The 7,411-nt window shown below is 40.1% G+C and overlaps 1 non-coding gene across 1 annotated transcript; it reads left to right on the top strand.

Annotated features, from left to right (window-relative positions):
* Positions 1 to 7,040: 7,040 nt before the first annotated feature.
* On the top strand, positions 7,041 to 7,147 carry LOC127089646 (small nucleolar RNA R71). The gene has a single exon (XR_007791214.1). It is a non-coding gene; the product is annotated as a small nucleolar RNA R71 (small nucleolar RNA).
* Positions 7,148 to 7,411: the final 264 nt, after the last annotated feature.

Here is a 7,411-nt window from a genome sequence, read left to right as displayed (position 1 = left end):
GACAGTATTCACCTTTTGTGGCAAAAATATGGCGAACAAGTAAAAGAGTTCTTTTTCGTTCACCTTGTTAGAGTTTGCTCGACCAAAAATGTTGCACGCTATAATGATTTTCACACTCTTTGTGTAATGTAGTGAGAATAGAGCAAGAAAGGAGAGAAATATGTAAGTGAGAGGTGTGGTTTGTTGAGGTAATGTTGATGGTTTATATAAAGGTGATGGTGGTTGGAAAATTAATTGGTAAATAAACTGCATTTACGGTTTTTTATGTCTTGGTCAAAGAGTTGTTGAAAGTGGTTGAATGGCATTAAGGCATTGTCTTGCATGCAAGGGAAAGCATCATAAAGTGATATGAATGGTCAAAATACACAGCCTACGCGTGCAGGCTAGGCTGTGTATTTTGGTGTTGGTGGCAGGCGCCCCAGATGTGTGTGGCAGGCGCCACATGCAGTGTGGTTTCCCATGTGTGTGCCTTTATTTTATTTGACTATAGAATTTCAATGGAATTTAGTTTACTGGTAGTATATAGTGTATAGGAATAATAAACCTGATATAGTTGAATGGAATTTAATCGCAAAATTGACGAATGAAAGAATGAAGTAGACGGGAAAAGATGAAATAGATTGTCTACCAGAATAAAAAGAAATGAAGTAATTAAATAAATCCTAATGTGTAAAAGCAAATAACAGTAAAATTCCAAACAAGAAAATAAAATAAACTCAAATAGAATTCGGTAAATCGGTGATACTCCAATAAATTAGCCATTATGGTGGCTTCTGGTAGGAGGAGCGAACGAGTAGAAGTGTTGGTAAATGTGATCCAGGTTCTCTATCACTACATCCATAAAGTCGTGGAATTCCACACGCAGGGTGCTCAACTCGCCTCTCAGATTGGCGACATCTCTTTGAACAACTTCGATGATAGCAACATGATCGGTGAGAGGTGCACCAGGTATAACTGGGGCATGTGATTCAGTGTTAGAGAGATAATTGTCATAGTGATCATAGATTTGGGGTGTCTCTAGAGGAGAAGGTGGTGCATCTGGTGGTTCATCCAAATCATAGAGTCAGTTGTTCATATCATGTACACTCGTCCTAGGGTCTGGCAGGGTGAACAAGTGTACTCCTTGGTGGTTGATTAGAAATTCAAACACATCCGGGCCGAGGTCCCTAATGATACCGGTGTTGAAACAAAAGCCGATATTCATTGGTCGTATTCCACCTAAAGGGGTGAGCCTGATAAGTGGTTGTCTCAGTCTGATGGCATTTTCTATCATGGTCACTAAGCCTCCCACTAAGATTGGTCCATAGTCCTCTTGTGCCATACGGTACAGATTAGCTATCATGAATGTAGCAGCGTTAACAGGTCGGGCCTGTGATGCGCAATACATTATGAAGAGTTCGCCTTTGGACACAAAGGTTCTGTCCTGTTCCTTTCCAAACAAGGCGTGAGCTAGAATCTTATGAAAGTAACGAATCACAGGGTTATGGATGTTCTCTGAATGCATAAGGTCTGGCTCCGGATGGTCGTTTCCTGTCATGCTACCCCAAAAGAGATCTAATTGATGGTCTACAAGTCTGTCTTCCTGGGTAATGGTAAAGGTATCAGTGCCATTAGGATATCCTAGGAGTTCATCCATTTCTCTATGGGTGTAGCGGTAATCCATATCAAACAACCTAAAGGTGATTAGGCCTTTGTTAGTCCAATACCATGGTTTGACAGGTGCACTAGGGAGCTTAGGAATTCTAAAGTCAACCTACTGTAGGAACTAAACTTTCTCTTGATAGAAAAGGTGTCCCAGCCTAGTTGGTTAATTAGGAATGTAACATTGTATCTTATACCTAGTTTGGTCATGGCGCGTCCATCAGGGTATAAGGTTAGTGTCATTTCTCTATGAGCTAGGGCCTTAAAGCGTCTCCTTTGACCTCTGCCTCTGAAGACTATGTCCATGTAATCTACTTGTTGCATTATGATGGTCAGTAGCTAGATAAATTTAAGTAGATAATAGCATTAAGTTAGCAATGGTCAATAATACAAAAAGGTACCGATTAACTTTATGAGAAATAAATAAAGAAGAGAACAAAGAAATCAAAATTAAGCAGTAGTAATAATTATAAATTTTGTGATGAAAATAAATAGTTAAAGACAGAGTGTGGGTTGTCTCCCACCAAGTGCTTTGTTTATTGTCGTAAGCTCGACAGAAATAGGATAGGTACTATTCTTTCGAACGAGCGCGAGGCTCTGCAAGCTTAAGATTTGCAATGAAATCATTGTTATCACTGTTGTGGTAATGTTTCAAACGTTGGACGTTTACTACAAATGGTTCTCTTATTTTTCCTTTCATCTCTATTGCTCCATTCGGAAAGATATTGGTAATTTCGAATGGACCAGACCATCTAGAACGAACTTTTTCGGGAATGAGTCTGAGGCGGGAGTTAAACAAGAGTACTTTGTCGCCTTCCTTAAACTCTTTCCTTAATATGCGATTTTCGTGCCATTTTTTTGTTCTTTCTTTATAGATTTAGGCATTCTCATATGCATCTAGTCTAAGTTCTTCTAGTTCGTGAATATCTAATATTCTTTTTTCGCATGCGGCAGTGTAATTGAGATTAAGGGTCTTAATGACCCAATATGCTTTATGTTCTAATTCTACCGACTGATGGCATGATTTTCCATAAACTAGCTTAAATGGTGTGGTTCCTATTGGGGCCTTATAAGCTATCCTATATGCCCACAAGGCTTCTGGTAATTTTAAAGACCAATCTTTCCTAGAGGTGGCAACTGTCTTTTCTAAGATTTGTTTAATTTCTCTGTTCGAGACTTCTACTTGCCCACTCGTCTGTGGGTGGTAGGGTGTTGCTACGCGGTGTTGGACTCTACATTTCAGTAATAGCTTTTCAAAAATCCTTGAAATAAAGTGGGAGCCACCATCACTGATGACAAGTCTCGGCACTCCGAATCTAGGGAAGATTATTCGCTTAAAGAGTCTAATTATCACTCGTGTGTCATTCGTTGGAGAGGCAATGACCTCAAACCATTTTGATACGTAATCAACCACAACAAGGATATATTTGTTACCAAAAGAGGATAGGAAAGGTCCCATAAAATCGATTCCCCAAACACCAAAGACATCTACTTCCAAAATACCTTTAAGAGGCATTTCATCGCGTCTAGCTATGTTGCCAGTGCGTTGACACCGGTCGTAATTTGTGATTGCGATGTGGACATCTTTCCACATAGTGGGCCAAAAGAGGCCGACTTACAAGATCTTAGCGCAAGTCTTCGAGGTGCTTGCATGTCCTCCATAGGGAGCAGAATGACAGTGGGAAATTATGTTTTCTACCTCATCTTCTGGGACACATCGACGGAAAATGCCATCGACGCCTCTCTTGAAAAGTAGAGGCTCATCCCAATAGTAGTGTTTAAGATCGTGGAAGAATTTTTTCTTTTGTTGGTAGGTCAAGTATGGCCGAAACACCCTAGCTACTAAGTAGTTGACGAAGTCAGCGTACCATGGTAGTTTGGTTTGGGTGTAGATTTCTTCCACTACTTCATTTGTTTTGGTATCCTTATGGGTTAACGCATCTTTAGCTGTATTGCTTTCCAATTAGGCTATGAGTCTTTTGTACAGAAAATCATCATTTATAGGCACTAGTTCAGGTTCAATACCTTCCATTCTTGACAAGTGATCGACCACGACGGTTTCAGTGCCCCTTTTATCCTTGATTTCTAGGTCAAACTCTTGTAATAGTAAGAATCACCTTATGAGTCTTAGTTTGGTGTCTTTTTTGTTTAACAGGTACCTAATTGCAGCATGATCGATATAGATAATTATCTTTGCTCCTACTAGGTAGGAATGAAATTTATCCAGAGCGAACACTACGACAAAAAGTTCCTTTTCTATGGTGGCATAGTTCATCTGTGCAGGGTCTAGGGTTCTACTTACATAGTATATTGCATGAAGTTTCTTGTCCCTTCTTTTTCCTAAGACTGCGCCTACAACATAGTCACTAGCATCACACATGATTTCAAAAGGTAATCTCCAATCAGGCGGTTGCATGATAGGTGCGATAATAAGAGCTATTTTCAGTTGTTCAAACGCCGTTAGGCATTTGTCGTCAAAGATGAATTCAGCGTCTTTCATCAATAAGCCAGTCAGTGGTTTGGGGATTTTTGAGAAATCTTTAATGAATCGCCGGTAGAAATTGGCGTGTCCTAAGAAGCTTCGTATTTCTCTTACGATTTTTGGAGGCTGGAGGTTTTCTATAACTTCTATTTTAGCCTTGTCGACTTCAATCCCCTTGTCGGATACTATGTGTCTGAGCACGATTCCTTGTCGGACCATGAAATGGCATTTTTCCCAGTTTAGCACTAGGTTCACTTTTACGCATCTTTTTAGTACCATTTCAAGATTTGATAAGCAGCCTTCAAAACTCTGTCCGCATACGGAGAAATAGTCCATGAAGACTTCCATGATGTCATATATGAATTCAGCGAAAATTGACATCATGCATCTTTGGAATGTTGCGGGAGCATTACACAGTCCAAATAGCATTCGTCGGTAGGCGAATGTACCATAGGGGCATGTGAAGGTCGTTTTCTCTTGGTCGTCGGGATGAATAGGAATTTGGAAAAATCCCGAATAACCGTCTAGGTAGCATAAGTGAGAATGCTTAGCCAATCGTTCAAGCATTTGATCAATAAACGGTAAAGGAAAATGATCCTTCTGAGTAGCTTTGTTTAATTTTCTATAATCAATACACATTCTACTTCCAGTAACCACTCTTTGTGCTATAGATTCTCCTTTTTCATGATTCACAAATGTGATGCCTCCCTTCTTTGGTACGACATGTACTGGGCTGACCCATTGACTATCGGATATCGGGTAGATAATACATGCTTCTAACAGCTTTTGCACTTCTTTCTTTACTACATCACTCAGAATGGGATTTATCCTTCTTTGATGTTCTCTAGAGGTCTTACTGTCTTCCTCTAACATTATGCGATGCATGCATATGGAAGGGCTTATTCCTTTTAGATCTGAGATATTGTAGCCTAAAGCAGTTGGGTATTTTCTCAAAACGTGTAAAAGCTTTTCGGTCTCTATCTGCCCTAAGTCTGCATTTACTATTACAGGTCGCTCAAGTTCAGTGTCTAGGAATTCGTACCTTAGATTTTTGGGTAACGTCTTAAGTTCTAGGGTTGGTTTCTTTGGGCAAGGCATATGATCGAGCGTTAGTGCTAGGCATTCGCTTAGGCTGTCATCTTGGTATTCCTTACTTAAATTTTCATCTTCAAAAGTATGAGGCCTTGGAATTTTCAGTATTTCGGAGTATGATGTTTGTTCATTCTCCATTTCTCTTATGCATTCGTCGATGACATCTAGTAGACAACATGTATCGTCTATAGCTTGTGCCTTTAGGAATTGCTTCAAAATGAATTCGACTTTTTCCTCACCAACTTCGAAGGTTAGCTTGCCTTTCTTAACATTTATGATAACTCCGACTGTAGCTAGGAATGGTCTTCCTAATATGATATGGATGTTGGAATCCTCTTTTATATCCATGATTATAAAATCAGTAGGAATATAGAATTGTCCTATGCGTACCAGAATGTTTTCTAGCCTACCTATGAGATTTTTAACAGAACGATCTGCAAGTTGTACAAACATCCTTGTAGGTCTTAGTTCTCCCATTTTTAGCCTTTCGCATATGGACAAGGGCATTAAACTAATATTGACTCCTAAGTCGCATAATGCTTTGTCGATGACAAACTTTCCCATTACACAGGGTATGGAGAAACTACATGGGTCTTTCAACTTAGGAGGCATATTGTTTTGTATTATGGCGCTACACTCAATAGTAAGTGTAACAGTTTCGTTATCCTCTATCTTCTTATTGTTAGATAAGATTTCTTTGAGAAACTTAACATATGAGGGCATTTTAGTTATGGCTTCTGTAAAGGGTATTGTGATATTCAATTGTTTAAGAAGCTCTACGAATTTTTTAAATTGCCCTACACTTTTAGATTTAACAAGCCTTTTAGGATAAGGGATATGAGGTTTATACGGTGGTGGAGGCACATAAGGTTCTTCTTTCTCTACGGCCTATTCGTTTTTATCTTCCTCTTATTCGTCTTCCTTCTCAGTTACCTTACCTGGGTCTTGATGCATGGATGGGTTTTGAGTTCTAGGGTCAGTCGGTCCGTCTAGTTCTGTCCCACTTCGTAGTATAATAGCATTTGCATGACCTTTCGGGTTTGGTTGCCGCTGTTCAGGAAATGTGCATGGAGGAGCAGTAGTAGGTGCTTGTTGTTGAGCCATTTGCGAGATTTGTGTTTCTAACATTTTGTTATGGGTGGCTAATGCGTCTACCTTGTTTGCTAACTGCTTGATTTGCTCACTAGTGTGTATGTTTTGATTTAGGAAATCCTTATTTGTTTGGGCTTGGGTAGCTATAAAGTTTTCCATCATTATTTCTAAGTTTGATTTCCTAGGAGCATTTTGAGTATTTGTGGCAGCTTTATGATATCCTAGTGGTACAGCAGGTGCTTGGTTAGGTGCATACAATGCATTATTGTTTTTGTATGAAAAGTTAGGATGGTTCTTCCAACCTGGGTTATAGGTATTTGAGTAAGGGTATCCTTGAGCATAGTTCACCAGGTCTATGGAGGTTCCTGTCAAGAGTTGACATTCTGGGGTAGTATGCCCTTGAACTCTGCATATCTCGCATTTCGGTGCTACGGCAGCCACGGTGGCTGCTCGTGTTATGGTCAAGTTGTCTATCTCCTGAGTCAGAGCATCTACCTTAGCGTTGACATGGTCAAGACTGCTTAATTCGTACATGCCTCCCTTCGGTTGAGGTTTCTCTCCAGAGGTTCTTTCGCTTCCCCATTGGTAATGGTTTTGGGCCATACTTTCGATGAGTCGATAGACCTCGTTGTATGGTTTATCCATCAGTGTGCCACCTGCGGCGGCGTCTATTGTCTATCTTGTATTGTACAAGAGACCGTTATAAAATGTGTGAATGATCATCCATTCTTCTAGACCGTGATATGGACAAAGCCTCATCATGTCTTCGTATCTCTCCTAAGCTTCAAAAAGTGATTCATTATCCTTTTGTTTAAACCCGTTTATTTGGGCTCTTAGCATAGCCGTCTTACTAGGTGCAAAATATCGGGCTAAGAAGACATTCTTCAACTCGTTCCACGTAGTGACAGAGTTGGATGTTAGAGACTGGAGCCAAGCTCTAGCTCTATCTCTTAATGAAAATGGGAAAAAGACGGAGTCTTATAGCTTCTGGGCAGACACCATTCGCTTTCACCGTGTCTGCGTATTGCAAAAATACTGACAAGTGTAGGTTCGGGTCCTCCGTGGGACTACTTGAAAACTGTTTTTGTTCTACGCTGACAACAG

Source organism: Lathyrus oleraceus, chromosome 5 (assembly GCF_024323335.1).
Source record: "Lathyrus oleraceus cultivar Zhongwan6 chromosome 5, CAAS_Psat_ZW6_1.0, whole genome shotgun sequence".
Classification (NCBI taxonomy): Eukaryota; Viridiplantae; Streptophyta; class Magnoliopsida; order Fabales; family Fabaceae; genus Lathyrus; species Lathyrus oleraceus.
Note: the sequence above shows the minus strand (reverse complement) of the source record. Positions and strands in the feature narration are given on the sequence as shown.